The 18,500-nt window shown below is 34.6% G+C and overlaps 1 protein-coding gene across 4 annotated transcripts in view; it reads left to right on the plus strand.

The window, feature by feature from the left end:
- Positions 1-6,218: 6,218 nt before the first annotated feature.
- The window catches only part of LOC145977542 (neural cell adhesion molecule 1), a 249,793-nt gene continuing 237,511 nt past the window's right edge, over positions 6,219-18,500 (plus strand). For all 4 annotated transcript variants that reach the window (XM_083109638.1, XM_083109636.1, XM_083109639.1 and 1 more), the window contains exons 1-2: positions 6,219-7,795; positions 16,710-16,765. The gene's annotated coding sequence lies outside the window, so the exon portion shown is untranslated. The remainder of the gene's footprint in view (positions 7,796-16,709; positions 16,766-18,500) is intronic.

Here is an 18,500-nt window from a genome sequence, read left to right on the forward strand (position 1 = left end):
ACTATTTCTATTTTATGAAATTGTATGATTAAAAATTTGAATAACTGATACAACGTTATTACGAATTTTTCTGATTTAATATCAACGATAATTCGATTTTGTGTATATCGCATCGAGACAGGCGGGATCATAAAAATATAACGCGAATAGCATTTTGAAATATAATCGCGTGAGGAAATAACACGTACATTACACTGGCTCGCAACGCTAGATCGCAGGTATCGTTGCCACATTTCGAAGGAAGGTATCGTCTCGGTAGAACGGCTCCAAAGTGCAGTAAGGGCCCTGCGCGAAGCTTTCTATCGCTCCGATAGAAACGGACAGTTGAGAAGGGGAGAAGGGAGCTTTTCTCGAAAATAAAAAGGAGACGACTGCGCTTTTACCAATCGATGGAGTATAAACGTCCATGAGCAACGACATCCTTTCTATTGCCGATCGTCCCTTAAATTTCGCCGGAATCGTCCTGAGCTTTCTGGTTAGTCTTTTCATTCGTAAAAGAAAGACGTAAATCTTGCTTTCGCTAAATTGCAACTTAAATGTTAAGAATTGAGAGAAATTAAAGTCACGCGAGTAAATGAAAAACAAAGTTTTTGCCAACTATTAATTACCTCCCTCGATAGAATCGTTATTGTTACGCGCGATTAGTTTTCTTCTTCTCGCGCGTTCTTTATCTGTAGATATTATATCTCGGGGGCGTTGGAGTAAAAACGTTAAGATTCCATAAGTAACGATTACGGCGCCAATAAAGTACCCATTTTCAGGCGTTTTTCTCCCCCGGGGGCGGGAAATATCATACTCTTTTCGACACCCGTTTGCGAAAAGATCTCTTAGATATCAGATCCTTTCAAATCGCGCTCAACCATTACGCCTCTTGCGCTTCACGCGCTTCTCTCTTGGCGCCCACCCATCAACTCAACCGTTCCGTTCTGTTCCGTTCCACCCGTCACCGCCGCGCGTTGCTATTGTGTAGTTTACTTTATTGCTCGCATTCGTCTTGCCGTAATATTCGGGCTTGGAATCCCCTCCTACACCTGACTGTTTCTCCCTCTCTATTCCTTCTGCCTCTTACCTCTAAAGACTTCTTTTCCAGAGACGTCGTGCCGAAAGAAAGCGCATGCGTTGTTCCATAATTTTCAGCACAAAATATTTTTCGGCGGTAGTAAATATTTTTTCCAATCATATCACGCATAAAAAACGCGTGTAAATTGTAGAAATATATTTTTTTGTACTTTAACTGGTATCAATCATATTGCGTGTCGTAATAATAATAATAATAGTGTAAAAAAGGTTCCTAATTAATCCGGCTCACAAGATACGACGTTGCTGCTGGGAACATCGAGGCCTGTACCTTTGCCCGACTTCGTCTTCACGTTCGCCCCGCTTAACATGGTCGCAGGACTAATGCCGCGGTAATTTCGGTCCGGCAAAACGAGCGGACGCGAAACCCAGAGAGAATGGACGGGCTCTCTCGGTTCCTTCGGTCGTGACGCGACATGATTGAAAGGCAGGTGAAGGGTCGGCCGCTCTGCGGTTCTGTACTTCGTCATCTGCCAAACGCAACTTCTGCACAATGGTACCGCCCCGAAATCAATTTGTTTCCGTAATGCGCTGGGACCGACCGTTCGTCAACGCTCCAACACTTTGCTTTTAACTCGCTTTTCGCAGATTTTCGCTGGTTTTATAATTGCGTGTCGCAGCGAAAACGTTGTTATACAGCATGAAAGAAATCTTTCGCGACATAAAAACTATAACGCGTATCGTAGAAGAATATTGACTGATATACACTAATAGAAAATTAAAGCAATTTGGAATAAGATGAGTAAAATTGACGCTAACTTGATAAATCGTTAAATAAACGATTGTAAAAATGTTGAGATATGAGAATCAAATCAGAATTATAACTATTGCGATAATATATTACGCGAACTCGTCTTCGCAGATGGCTGAATCTTGAAGTTTATTTGTTTAATCTAGCAAGATGATGCTGTAAACGACTGGAAAGTTGCAAGTTTAATCGATATCATATTCTCGCACGACCGTTGCTTTCCTCGATGTGATTGCGTCCTCCATTTCAGCAAAGCGATGGCGATAAAGGTACTTATGTAATTTGCGATGTTTGTACTTCTAGCGCGCTTTGAGGTCGAACTTTGAGAGGGATAATTAAAGCGACGACGCCTGTACCGAGCGATTTATTGAACGTATTTCTAATTACTGTCCGGATGTTAGCAGGCGCTAAGAAACTTCTAATTGAAATTCAGTTCGGAGCTGCGCATGACCAGGAGAAAATTTAATATTATTAATCAATTAAACGCGATAACGTTCAACTAGCACATTATTTTCCCTTGAATATTTAAGGAAAATTTCAATTTTTAACTTACAAATATTCGAAGTAATACACAAGTTAAACGCGAGATCCTTGTTTAGAAATAAACTTCTCGGATAATCGACCAGTTTCGTGGGAACACGGTCATCGGTTCTATCGGGAACGAAGGAAAAAAAAGAAAGAGAGACAAAACGATAAAAAAAACCTCCTCTTTTTCTACCACGAGTAAAAAATATTCTTCCGTTAAGCCTCAAAGGGATGAAATGGCAAATCCTATGGGGAAGAAATATAGCGCGTATTTGGCGGCATCATTAATCTCGTAAAGACACATTCCGTGCTTTAATCTTTCAGGAATACACAACATCCATTACACGGGCTCATCTCCCGTTTCGGATCTCATGCGCTTCTACGTTGACTTCGTGATTCGCTTTGACAGACGCGCGTGAACGAGACAAACGGGACTAAAGCCGGATACCGGCGAAACGACGTGTCGGACGTAGCCCTGATTCACGACGACCAATCAAGTAGGAGAACACACGGCCGTTAATAACGCCTGTACAATCGACATCGGTCCTCGATACCGCCTGATACGGCGACATGGATCATGTAGATCCACCATCGGTTTCGTTCGATCGTTAATTAATTCCAAATTTCATCGGATCGTCATAGCTTGCAAAAAAGCCTGCAAATGTAGTGACACCTAATTCACAATTGATTCTTGGGGTTTACTTCGCAAATATAGCATAATTGAAATTCCTGCGTGTTAGAAAAAAGAAAGAGATAGAGAGCTGGATACTTTTGCAAACGTTAATCTGAAAATTCTAATAAGCAATTTGAAATCTTTTGTCTACAATCTCTTATAAAATAATAAAAAAGGAGATTTTAATTGATTCTCATTAAAAGTTTAAAAATCATACTTTTCTATTTATTATATTTTCAAATTTTTTATTCTATTTCCATAGCTTGCCAGAAAACATTTGCACAGCAAGAACCTTATGGCCTTCAGTGCGATTGTGTTTGTGTGATGTATTCACGTACATCGGTATTTGAGATAATCGGCGGAATCGATCTCATCCGCAACTCTTCCGCGGATCCTCACTTAATCGCATTGACGAAATCTGGATCGTGTCTCGTAACGTTCAACGAAGCTGTTGACGGTTCGGTAACTTGTGGCACCAGCTGGTACCACAACCGGGATTAAAATAGTTTAGCGGTACAAAAAGGCCGCAAAAACCTCCAAGCAGGACGAGCTGGAAGCTCGTAAGCGTTGCCGCTTGCTCCTCTTTTATAAACGCCTCGGTCGTTTTCCTTCATCATCAAGTGCGGTCGCTTGAAGATATCCGGAGTTCGTTAATGTCACTTGGATGGGAGCTTCGCGTAAGCAACGACGCCGGTTTGATTATTTTTCTATCAGGAACAAAGAGAGAAGCATGTATATATGTGTATACGGCGGCATGTGTCTCGAATTAGTAAAGAAGCGGGTTATTCGTAGTCATTAACTGCGTGTATCGAGATTGGGGAAACGTGACATTCCACGAATCCCGTTCCTCGGAAACGAAAGCTTCCGTTCCGTTAACACGACACGGGAATCTTTTAATACTTTTCGAGCGTGCCAAATGATTTAAATGCGAGTCGGTCGCGCGATTTATTTCCGAATGATTGTTTTAAATAGGGATACATCCTGAAAGTCACGTAGATACACTTATGATCAAATTTTTATCAATGAAAAAATATAGATTTTAACTTTTACTTTATCATAAAAGTCATAAATACATATATGGAGTGACGAGAGAGAACGTGTGTTACGCTATTAAAATGTTGCTATAAATTTTATATTTGTGAAAAATATGGTTTATTGATTAAAAAGAAAATATTACAAAAAACGTGGTAAATTTTCATGCGCGCTTTGTTATATTTTTGTTTGCAACGATACATATTACATTATTACAACGCAGTTCCAATATTTCCTCATTAAGCTACAGCTACTCCGGTGAATGTGCTTTGTATCGCCAATAACAACTTTGGTAACTCTACACTATACTCCATGTACATATTGCACGTACATTAATTCGTCAGTAGACATACAGCCGTACGCTTTAGGAGCAGTAGCGTGCGTTTCCTACAAATACGGGGCATCGTAGTGTAAACCCATGGTAAATGGAAGCATACGCGATGACAAATAAAGTGCAGGTAGACAGATAGGTAGGTAGATAGGTAGACGCGGACAAAGTTATGAAATTTATTTAATTCACTTAACATCACGCCATGCACGACACTATCTGAACATCTCTTCGTCCAAGCGTTTAATCTTATTGCTCGAACATGACTCGTAGAAATGATAATTATCGTACGGCTAATTAATCTTATAATAAATAGCACAATTATATAGCGAATAAAGCTACGATCGTATCGACGAAATTCAAATAGGTCCACGTATATTTATAAGGAATATATATATAGATATAAAGATATATATACAATTTATTCTTACATTGAATAGTTAACATTGTTCTTACAAACATTGTTAACTATTCATAATCCGCGAGATTATTTAAGCTCTTAACAATCCATAAGTGTAGTCAAGTGTATCAAAAAGTTATTACTATTTATATAAATATATAAATATATTGTGCAATTTATTTATCTGGAATAGAAAGAAACCGAAGCGATAGAAAGAAAAGTATAAATTTTAATTTATTATGTGATATTTTTACGAATGATAATTATTTTTCTAATAATATTTCTTTGGACGCTTGAATATATCTCTCATCGCATTTAAAATTTTTTAATGATATGTAAATTATTATCATTATTTTTGATAGAGAAAGTAAAACAATACATGAATCGCGCGAATATTTTAAATCATGGAAAGCTTTAATATGCATGTGCCGATCCAGTAATAATCATTTAAAAATGAGAGAAACAAAATATTCGACATGAAATTATATATAAATATTTGATATAATAATCAAAGGCAATACATCAACAGGCACATGGCCTTAAAGTTTATTTACACCATGTATGCATACGCTTGCTGCGTGTATATGTGTATTATTGTCCGTATATCATTTCTTAAAATGCGTGTATTCTCCATTAACAATTGGCGACAATTTGTACGATTAATTAACTTTATAGTTTAAGATTAAACATATTAAGACAGCAGTTATTTATTAAAATAAATATTTTATATATAAATATATTGCTCAATTTATTTTTCATTCAATTTATTATTCATTTAAAACAGAAGCGATAAAGAAAGAGAATTACAAATTATCTTTTATCGCGATAAATTTACAAGTTATAATTATCTCTTTAATTGTATGTATATATATATTTCTTACATTCAAATATATCTCATATTTTTAATTAATCGATAAAATAGTTGATAAATATTTGATGCGGACGAAAAATATTTGGCATTTATATATAACATAATTTGACATACAATATAATATATATGTTCTTATAATTTATTTTAAAACTAAGGAAGTGTTTTATAATGGCGATTTAATCGGCATTCGATACATTTGTTTTTTGGGGCGTACCAATTACATATTTTTTTTTTAATACAAAGAGATATCATATAAATATAATTTTTTATCGTTATATAATTTATTATTATTATTTTCATATTAACAAAATAAAATAACATTGATTATCAGATCGAATGATTTAGATAATAAAAAGCTGTAATATATCGATCCATATATTTTAATAATCTCTTAAAAATGAAAGAAACAAAATATTCGGCATGAAATTATAAAGTTAGATATTCGATATAATATTTCGGAGCGAGACAATATGTTGACTGGCGCACAGCCTTGAAGTTTATTTAGTAGCGCCCTCGCGTTGTGTGTGTATGTATTATTTATTGTGCTATTCGCGTGATGTCACTCGAGTCGGCAGGTCGCGATCCGCTGCGTACATCGTTTCTCAAAACGTGATTATTTTCGACAATCAGTACGATTAATTATCTTCACAATTAAAGATTCGTGGACGTATCAAGACGGCAGGTATTTATTAAAACAAATATCTCGTGCGATTTAAAGTAGAAGTGATAGAGAAGGTGAATTATAAATTGCCGTTTCGTCGACAAATTTATAACCTATAATTGTTTCCTCAATGCGTGTATTCATTCCCAATGTCGACGGAGTAGAAAGAAACAAAATATTCGGCATGAAATTATAAAGTTAAATATTCGATATAATATTTCGGAAACAATACGTCGACTGGCCTTGAAGTTTGTTTAATAGTGCCCTCGCGCTGTGTGTGTATGTATTATTGTTATTCGCGTGACGTCACTCGAGTCGACAGGTCGCGATCCGCTGCGTACATCGTTTCTCAAAACGTGATTATTTTCGACAACGATTATCAATCAGTACGATTAATTATCTTCACAATTAAAGATTCGTGGACGTATCAAGACGGCAGGTATTTATTAAAACAAATATCTCGCGCGATTTAAAGTAGAAGTGATAGAGAAGGTGAATTATAAATTGCCGTTTCGTCGCGACAAATTTATAACCTATAATTGTTTCCTCAATGCGTGTATTCATTCCCAATGTCGACGGAGTAGAAAGAAACAAAATATTCGGCATGAAATTATAAAGTTAAATATTCGATATAATATTTCGGAAACAATACGTCGACTGGCCTTGAAGTTTGTTTACGTAGCGCCCTCGCGCTGTGTGTGTTAAAGAAAGACAAAAGTGAGATTTATCTGAGTTTTGATGTAAATGGAAAGCACCTATTGTTATTCGCGTGACGTCGCTCGAGTCGGCAGGTCGCGATCCGCTGCGTATATCGTTTCTCAAAACGTGATTATTTTCTACAACGATTATCAATTAGTACGATTAATTATCTTCACAATTAAAGATTCATACACGTATCAAGGCGGCAGGTATTTATTAAAACAAGTATTTCGCGCGATTTAAAGTAGAAGCGATAGACAAGGTGAATGATAAATTGCCGTTTCGTCGCGACAAATTTACGACCTATAATTATTTCCTCAATGCGTGTATTCATTCCCAATGTCGACGGAATAGAATTGAATCTCATTGAACATTGCTGAACAATGCTCCATGAAAGTGCGCTTTGCTTCGAGAAACGGGCCCGCCCGAATTGGTTAGATTAGGTTAGGTTAGTTCGATCGATTGCTCGATAAGGGCAGGCACAATCGTCGTCCCGCATCTCTTGTCTCGAACACCAATGGTGTCGCCGTATATTTTTTAGCTCTCGCTCGAAATTACCTCGCCGACTCGTAGTGCGATCCTCGTGCAAAACGGTATATTGTTTCGCATTTGCGAAATTCGGGAGTGTCGTGTAAAGTGTCGCGCGTTTAAGTGCGGGAGTGTCGCTCAAAGTGTCGCGCGTCCAGTGATCTTTCCCGACGACCCTGACAAGGATCCACTACCTAAGAGGAGATGGAGGTCTAGGAAAGGCATCAAGCAAATAACGGCGGAATACTCTGAGGTAAATAATTTATTATTTATTTATTATTTTTCATTAATCACGTTACGCGTATTTATTCCTCTGGTTGATTATTGCGTCTGTCTGAATAAGAATTAAAGAAAAGATTTTTTTAATTATAATTTATAAAAGCTTGTAATATTATGTAGAGTAGTTTTTCGAAAATTATTATATAATTATTTCATTAAATATCTGCTTATAATTATATCAAATATCTGACGCATGTAATAATAATTTTTTAAAATATTAATTAATTTGTACGTTGCTATAATTTGAATGTTATTTTTATATGTTATTTTATTTTACGATAAAACACGTATGTAACATGCTAATCATTTATTTTTTTAAATTTCTATTTGTTGCATACAAAAATATTTTTTGAATACATTTTTATACTTGACTTGTGTTTTTTCTTATTTTTTCATTACATTCATCTTGTTTTTCTTTGCACTCCAATATATATCTATGAAGATAAAAAAAGAGAAGCAGATATTAATATAATAATAAAATAAGAAGAGAAGACAAAATGTAAAAAAATAGTACATTACATATATATTTTTAATTATGATTATTACATCATTGTTTCATTAGCACATAATATTCATTAGCGCATTATTCATAAGTAATGCATAATATTCATTAGTGCATAATTGTTTCATGCGCAATAATTATAATAATTACAAATATATTATCGATGCATGAATATAGATCTTAGATTTATACTGGATTTTTTTATGGCATCAATTTCATGTATCAGTATATAGTCTTCTATGTTTTCGCATATTGTTCCTCGTGAGAAAATTTGTAATTAATTGCAAACGTAATGAAACCTGAAAGCCAACAAGATCTGGATATCAGGAAAACTATCAAAAATATAGACGTCAGAAAATATCAATATAAAAACAAATATTTCGACAAATATTGTGGAAGAAGATTCATATTTTCAGTAGATGTTTATTGTGCAGTTGAAAAAAATATTCTAATATCATTCTGTTAAATTTTTTATTTTTAAATTGTAAATACAATATATTATTTTATTTAAAAATTTTGTAAATTTTTCAAATTAGAGCATGATACATTTAAGCTTGTAATTGAATATCGAGCGTGTAAAAGGAATAATAATTAATTAATCAATGATAATAACTCCAACATGTATATGTGTTGTAAAACATAATATTAACTTATTATAACATAATACACATATAAATTTTAATTGTTTTCAAACTTATTAATATTTTGAGAGGGAGAAACACATCGAAATAGAAATTGTATTTCAATTGTTCGACATTGTATGTATTCACTAACTGCAAATTATATTAATCAATTGCAAATATATCTGTGGGCCCAATGTCGATACTCGATGTGAGTACATTATAATTATGCTCTTAATTATGCAGTTTGTCCTATATATAATGTACCGTGTAACGAATAAATACGGTGAAAATACTGAATATTCGCATCGTTTGCATAATAGTCTCGCAGCAATTATAGGGTTAATTTCGCGTAGGCATTTGCCGTGAAAGCTTCGTATAAAAGCCCGATTTATTCGTATGCATTGTCGTTGTATGTAAAATACACGACGAAAGTATAAACCGACGCTTATAAATAAATAAATTTCGCGTATAACATTCAGATTAACATAATTGTTATAAAGTTGTTTAATGCACACTTATAAGCAAGATATACACGCTTGTGTGCGTTGCATTTGGGTGAATTAAAAAAAAATGAGCAGATTTTTTTAAGCGTGTTAAAAGAAAAGTAAGACTGAAGGGAAATGCATTTTCTCGATGTGAATAAAATTATGATGAGATGAATGTATTATCTAATGACAATCCCGCGATTTATTCGAAATCAACCATTTTCTCGAATTCGACGTGTCCTGAAATGAATCTTTTATTTGAAAAAATATGAGAAAATTGCGGAACGAAGATGTAAAGGAGAGGCTGGGATCGGGAGTCTTGAGCACTATTGCAAACCTTCTGGTAGTGTTATTTCACGAAGCGAATAGCTACTAAGTCACTGTTGACCCATGAACTCGACTACGATGATATATGAGCATAGTTTTCACTTGCAACGCACCCATCAACCTCTCCCCCTCGCCCCTCCTTCGCGCCATCGTCCGCATCGCTCATTCTCATTTCACCACCATCAGCATCATCCGCGTTAGCGTTTACAGTTTTGTTGTTGTTTCGTATACACACGGAAGTATAGCCGGGGTTCCTAATTACCGCATTGTCGGAAAAGAAAATGAACGTAGTTCTCTGTAGAGCGTATGAAAATTCATGAAAATACGCGTCGATGGAGAAGGGAAGTCGAGAGAGGGAGAACAACGTCAGCTTTGCAGCGAGAATAATAACTAATTATCTCGCTTTTGAAAACACGACATGCGGGTATCGAATTTAATATCCGACTCATAACATGAGCGTTGAGCCCGAAGACATAAAGAGCTGTTAATGTGATGACGGTTCTTTGCAGCTATGCTTATCTTTCTCTCTCTTTTTTTTTTTTTTACACGTATCATCTTTATCATCGGCAACAAAGTTGTTGTAATAATATCTCATATATAATATCCATTAGCGAAATGCATTACGAAGGGACTGTGCACTTATTCACTATATAATCTTATCAGCCGAATGTGCATTGGCTCGATATTTTTATATAAAGCGTCATGTGTACGCGATATATACGTTCGCGCCTGCAATTTTTCCATGCGAACGACCCGAGGGAGAAGGAGAAAGTATGGCAATTCGTACGATAAGTATGAGTTTGCGTTGGAGACGCTTTGTCATCGGAGGCGAACCGGGGGTGATAGAAGAACCGTGGCGGGCATTATTTTTCGAATAGTCCGAAAAAGAACTCGAGAGAAACGACAAAACTGAAAAAGAGATAGAAAGGAAGCGAAAACTAAACTTCTTCAGTTTCTCCTACATCTCCCTCCCTCCCTTCGCCTCCGACGTTATTTGACATTAAACCACGTGGCCAATCGTGGCAAGCAGTCACGGTTACGATTGTATTAAATTTAAATAATCACGGAAAAATGTTAATGCCTTGAGTCTGATATAACTTAATGATAAAATAAAATGACGGGAGGAGCCGTGACGTTTCGGAAGGGGGGTAAATCGGCAAAGTCCTAGGGCCGTTGATGGAATAAACGAGACGGTTGTCTGCCGAATACGAATAAGATAATAACATCGAGCGGAAATTGCCTCGGGAAAAAAAGGCAAATAGAATTAATGCTCGCGTAAGGAAAAAGGAGGCGACGAGGAGAATTACGTTTAAGATACTGGTCGAAAAGACCATTCGTGTCGCTTAAACAATCGGCGAAACTTTTGAAATTTTATTTTTTTGGCATTCGTACCACGTTTTTGTATCCGCGAGTCGTGTAAAGGATAACGCGATTTCCATCGAGAAGAATTATTAAAACTCTAGGGAATGATTTCGAGGAGATGTTGAACATTCGCGATGGATATTGCAAAATTTTTTGAAGGATGCATTCGGCTTAATGGATTTTCATACAAATTATTAGCGCATTTTTATATCTATAATAAAAATTTTATTTCAAAATTTAAAACAAAATTTACATTGTGCGCGATTTTTATATTATTATTTATATTTCGCTTTGATATTTTATTTTATGTATTGTAGTACAGTACCGATTATTAATTTGCGAATATCTGCAGACAATCAAATTTTTAGCGAAAAAAAAAATGTAAATTCAAACTTTATATGTTAAATAATTTTTCTCGCGTGTAAAAATATATGTAAATATTCATCGATGAATAAAAAAATATTGTTGTAGCGTAAATATTTTACAAATGCTTTCGAAGATATTTTTTCGTACAATATTTTCTCGCACAATTTTCTATAGATGTTCACAGATTAAGAACTGGCATTGTAGATATACGCAATTTACTATCGTCACTCTTTATGCGGCGAAAGATTGCGCTTCCCTTTCGATATCGCAATCAGATAAAGAGTCCGCGCACTAGAAAGCACCCTCGACGAGTGAAGAAAGTGAAAGAACGAAATGGATAGAGCGTCGTAACGTCGCCGTTTTTCATGAACGAATAATTCAGCCGCACGGCAAGAGTAAAGGGAGCTTAGCCATCGATTCGCGTCGGGTCGCGTGTTCCGATCGATCCTACTGCGACGTGATTTTCCAACCGTCTATATATACATTCGCAATCACATTGGACGTTGCACTTTAATATCAGAAAAATCCGACGGAATTGAACTTCTCACCGCGATATTCGATCTTTTCCAAATGCGACCGTTTAACCCAAAAGAGAAATCGAATTTCATTACCATATTGTCTTTAAATTTATACGCGTTCCCCGATAATCGTATTTTCGGCTCTGATATCCTATTGGCGTCGTCATCTCAATAGGAATTAAACGTTTATTACGGAACGCAGTGATAAACTCTCTTATTATCATCTTAGATGGCACGTTATAAACGTTCTCGTTATGTCATCTTAACGAATCGCGTCGCTGCATTTTATTGTGCGCTTGATACCTCATGTAAGAATGCAATTACCTCGTGTTTTCGGTGCTTCGGGAATTTTGGTATTCGTCGCTTGTACGCTGCTTCTCGTGGATTTTCATTCTATTCGTCCGCTTCCCGAAAAATAGTTACACAAGTTATTTAATCATATCGCTCGGCGCATAAGAGGCAAAATTCAGCGGGAAAATTCCGAGATTGCCAAAAGTGTAACGACTTTGCGTTGTGGTATTTAAAATGTCAACGAAACTTTCATCATCCCGACCGTTTCACAAGTATTTATATAATACACAAAAAAAGAGAGTTGTTTTTTATACATGTATCTTTCTTTATTAAAGAAAAATCAATTCGGAATGAGATCAAAGAATATATACAGTTAAAAACATACTCTCGGTGGTTTTGAAACATCGATTTAAAGATCCGCGGATCGTTTATGGGAGGAAAACGGATTCGATATCGACAAATCACATCGATTCTTTCGCTCCGTTTTTTTTCGCTGGAAAAACATTGCACCGCACGATTACTCGGTCGAAAAATACGAAAACGTATCTGGGAACTGACTTACAAACTGCTATCTTCTATGATAACTTCTGTTATATATTAATCCGATTTTACAACACAACCAGTCGAGCGACAAACCGATACATTTATAATCTCGTGATAGCACAATTTTTCGTTGCTACGCACAACATTTTTCTTTTAGTTGTTTCGGACTTTCGAAAAATACCTGCGTGACAGTGTACATAACGATCATTGTGTTGATTTAATACCGACAGTTTTAAAAAAGCGAGCGAATATTGTCCGTGCAAATTATATCATAGCTTTTTATAAACACCAAGTGACTTATCTCTAAATAATAATATTTTCTGACATTGTGTATTTTTCTTAAATATACATGTTCTTCCCATATTAATCTATGAAATTTGTCGGTGGTGAAATGGTATTAAAACGTATACGTGAAAGATGCAAATCCCATGAAATTGAAATCTCCTCCAAATCCAATTTAATTATGTTGATTTTATCCCAACGTCCGACGTTCATAAAAGATACCTCACGGTAACCGGCGGAGACTTTCATATAAATTTAGCGAAACGAAATATGGCGCGCGATCATAAAACTGAACTTGAAGCAGCGCGAAAGTGTGCAACGTTATCGCCCTGATGCACCTACGGCGCGTCGAACTTTTGGAAAGCAATGAGCCAGTCCCGAACTCAGGACTTTGACGTATTGCGATGTTCTTCGGTACGAGCGGGAATGCTTTTTGGAGCAAACTTAAATCTCACGATAGATTGATATCGTTGTCGGACGATGGTCGTATATATAACGGCATGTCAATCTAAAATTATTAAATTTTTAAAAATTGCTTAAAAGGTATTATTATCTACATATGATGTAATCAAATCTGTGTTTTATAACTAGCCCAAAAAATATATAATAATTAAGCAAATTAATATGATATAAAAAATATACCATATAATAATTGAGCAAATTAATATAATATAAAATATCTATAATTTATTAAAAAATATACATATTTCAAAATTACATTTTTAAAGAAAGATCGTTTTATTCATTTTTTTAATTGTTAATTACGAGTTAATCATTTGTGTTTTAATTAGTTTGTGTAAATTAATGTACGCCTTAATATTAATTCATAAAAATAAATTTTTATAGCTATTTTTATTTCTACTATATCTAATTGTCACATGAAATGATTCCTAACATTAAATATGCCATTCATACGATCGTCGGATATTTATCGCTAAACCGATTAACTGACATGAAGGCAATGAGGCATCATATCGAGCTCTGAAAATTCCTTTTAATGAGGAATACGAAAGGTAGTATGCGAATCCTATATCGCGATGGATCAATCTGTCAGAATCGAAGCAGATATTCCAAGAGCGCAGATTTTGTGCTTAATACGCGCTCTCCTGCGATAGATGATCGATAGATTCCGCTGGGCGAGTGGCCCAAATTCGGGGAAATTTTCGCTTCTTGAAAAAGAACCGATACAATCGACTCGGTGCTTACACCCGATCGAATAAGGCTATTACGGGTGAGATCGCGCGCGGGTGGATCAACGAAGACGGACGGGTAATATACTCTCGCGTGTACAAAAGCGGGCAGGGGCACTCAATTCCGGAGTTAATACCTCCACTCGCATTCGTACCGCAGCGTTTCATCTCACTCGTCTCTGATCGCTGATTTACCCCTCTTTTGGCGTGGGGCTCGATGTGCACGAACGAGCGAATCGCATTTCGCAAGCGTTCTCGTCGCGACTGCGGTTTGACCTACCTGTCGTCGTAGTTGAATACGATGGAGATGATAAAGAGGCCCGTCGTGGGTGGGATGGTTTGAGAAACGATTAAGAATGATTGATTGGAAGGAGGAATCCAAGGAACAATTAGAAGAATTTCTATCAGAGAGAAAGAGAAAGAATAAAAGAAAAGAAAAGATAAAGAGTAGTCATTGTTTTCAAAATGTATACATGTCAGGTGAAAATTGAAGTTTTCTAGAGCTAACATGACACGAGTTTGCGTCTCTAGCATAAATATTGTATCGGTTACCGATGTCGTGCATGGTTCTTTGAAAGATGTTCCCGGGGAGTCGACGCCTCGTTCCATTCACTGGAACTTTTTGCGATTTCAAGGGTTTGTGACAACGATGTCGCGACATATGTCTTTAACACTTCTCTCTCTCTCCCTCTTTCTCGCTATCGCGAAACCCTGGTTTATCCTGGCTAGAAACTTTTCTAGCCACGATGCTTATGCGCGTTTGAGGCAAACCGCTGGGAAGCATGTTCGACAACTATCGATACAAGTTCCGTGATAGAAAATTTTTATTCAAATCTAGATATTAAAGAGAGATAGAGAGAAAGAAAGAGAGAGAATTAAAGACAAACTGCATTCTGATTAGAAAAATAATGCACTATTTTTAATTATTCACTATAGAATAATTTGCTGTTTATATGTGTTCATGGAATATTCGTTAATTAACAGAAAATCCGTTCATTAACAGGAATCTTTGGATTGATGAATGGATCCGATGTAGACTAAATCGCTGTAGATTCCATTTGAATTTCGGTTGGATACGTGTTTGTTGCCGTTCGATCGGGATTCGGGAAACGATGAGATACGGATTACTTTGACAAAGAGCAATGTATTGCGTACAGCTCAGATATGAGTACAATGACAATAATCTCTCGCTGTCGTAATCGCGCGGTTTAATATCAGTGGAACTAAATTGTCTCTATCGCTGCAGTAGATTCGATATTACAGCACACAATCCCGTATATACCACGTCCACTTGAACGGATATCTATGCGCTTACCTTGATCGCGTTTATATATATATATATATATATATATATATATATATATATATATATATAAACAGTGATTATACGATCGACGTACCGTTATGTAAATATTAACATTGGCTTAATATTACAGATGCACTTTACGTTTAAGAAAAATTTGATCAAAATCCGCTTATCGCGTATGACGTATATTGAAGTATTACAGCTGCTACAGTAATATCAAATTAATGCCCATCGTAATTGCAGATACATCAAACCGCATTGTCGATACTTTTCTTCCATCGAATTATTAATCATCGGGCACGCATTATTCGCAAATGAAAACTTATCCGTTTGACCATTCATCGTCATAATACCGACGTCGAATGATGGATTGCCTTCATAAAGGTGGATTAATTATAAAACATCGATTTGCATTTGTCTCGGCCGCGTCAATCTTACTCGAAATGCAACGTAAATGCATTATAACGTGCAACCGCGTTATTGCACGGGAGTGTTAAATTTGAATTCTTCCGCAGTGAGTAAGGAGGATTTATTGCCGATCGTTACTTAACTCGAAATCTGTTCGGACGACTTTCATAAAGCATAAAACGCGACTGCTCTTAAATTATAGAAGGCACGTTATTCAATGTTATATTTCATTATCGTAGCCAGCTAATTTGATGGCTATATGATTTCTTCAAAATTTTGTAATAATATGGAATTTATTTAATTTTTTTGTCTCCTTATATTTTATAAGAGACCAACAAGTATTTTGAAAAATCAAACGTTAATAACATACAACAATTCTAACATGCGACAATAAAAAAAATTTCTTTCCTCACTTGACTTAAATTTCTTTATAACGAGTTTATAAAAATTAGTAATATACAAGATACTTAAAGTTATTAAAAATCTATGATATATATTAAAATATATTATACACATATCTTATATTTAAAAAAGATTTATTATTTATTTTCGAAAATTCTGTAATTTCTTTTATTAAATTAAAAAAAAACGAATAAAAATTTAATTGCAATGATTATTTTCCAATATATTAATTACATTAAATACTACTATACATGTATAATTTGAATACATTTGTATTTTACAGATCAACATTGTGTTCTATGTCTGCCCACATCGTGTCAGTGAGTGCACATTGTATCGGTGAGTGTTAAATTATATTTCATCTTAATTTTATAATGATATTACATCACAAATATCAATATTTAAAAATTTAAATTTGCAATGATAAAACAAAAAATTATTTATTCTTAAAATTGTATGCACAGAGGAAGAAACAGGATATATTTTAAAATTTACGAAACAAAGTATTATAGAAATCAAATTCTCGAGAAATATTGAATCATAAAGATAAAAAATTTGATATTTTTTATTTCAAACAGTATTTGAAATAGTTTAAAATGCAATAAATTAGGATTTAATTTTGTCATATAGTCAAATTTGATTTCTTCTAATGAAGGAGATGAAGGTTAATAGGAATAATTTTTTCGGTGAATGTAGATACATAGCTGTCGTGCTAATGAAACGAATTTCACATATTATCTAAATACGGATTTAATAGTCACGTTTGTGTTAATACTAGCTCAACTGAAAAGGGCACACACGAAAGATAGACAAAATGCGATGCGCTTTTTTATCTCATCGCGAACCAATAATAAAATCAACATTGTAATTTACTGTAAAAGCTCAATAGGAAAAGTTTAGTTTAACGTTTCTGACAATAGTTTTTGACAATAGGAGAAAGCCACAGATTTATATTGATTTTGTTAAAATTCCTTTTTCTTCCTCAATTTCATAATTTATTTTTATTTGGATTCGCAAAATTTGCATCAGATATACACAGCTACACACATTAAATACATACATATATATGCAATAGTTAATCCCCCAAACCATGCGGAAGAGCGTAATAATAAAAGCTACCAGACGCGTCATAAATATTAAATCTCGCAGTGTTTAGAATACCGGAGCTATCGTAAAAATTCGTTAATATCGGTACATAAACGTTACGGCTTCTTGCATTTCATTTCAGTGGACATTATTATTTTTGTCCAGAAAATGTTTATAAATAAGGCAAGATGATATTTCATCTCATTTTTAATATTTTCCTAATCTTACGGATATATTTATCTTATTGATACTGTCACAATTTTTTTGCTTATAGAATATTATATAATATTCAGAGAAAAAGAGAGAGAATATTATACAATATTTAAAAATTCACTTCTCTCTCTTAAATACCTCATAAAAGGAAATAAAACTTCCATAAGAGTCAGAAAAAATCTCATTTGCATCACTATAGTTGCATCGATAAACTTCAAAGGCAAACATAGCAAGGCCTTTTTATCTCGAGCTGTATCTGCATCGTTTCATTTTCTTTTCTTTTTTTTTTGTATTAATTTATATTTTTTTCTGATTGTAAAACTCATTTATTATACTTATTATATATTTTATTCTCACAAATTAAACGCGAAAGATACAACACACGTGATTAAAATCATTTTATTATTTTAATATTTGAAAATATTTCGATATATGTGTATGGTTTACGGTTATACTTTTTATATGATTACGTTATTATTCGATTGAATTATTAATTCAAAAAGAATAGATATTTACGTAGGAAAATAAATCAGTTTATGATGATGCAATATTATTTGTTTATCTGGCGAATTTCGAAATTATTAAATACCAATTTGAACAAATCGTAAAAAATACGTTTTTAATCGGTATAAACCATCGCATAGGAAAACAGGGAACTAGGAAAACATTATGTTTCTCAATACATAATGTCAATATGCAACGCGAGAATGATTCCATTCATTTTTTCATTCATAGATGCTAATTTAATTAAAAGCTGCATTGAAATAGCTGCGCA

Source organism: Camponotus vicinus, unplaced genomic scaffold (assembly GCF_025532165.1).
Source record: "Camponotus vicinus isolate PSW18456_S1 unplaced genomic scaffold, iyCamVici1.0 SCAF_9, whole genome shotgun sequence".
NCBI lineage: Eukaryota > Metazoa > Arthropoda > Insecta > Hymenoptera > Formicidae > Camponotus > Camponotus vicinus.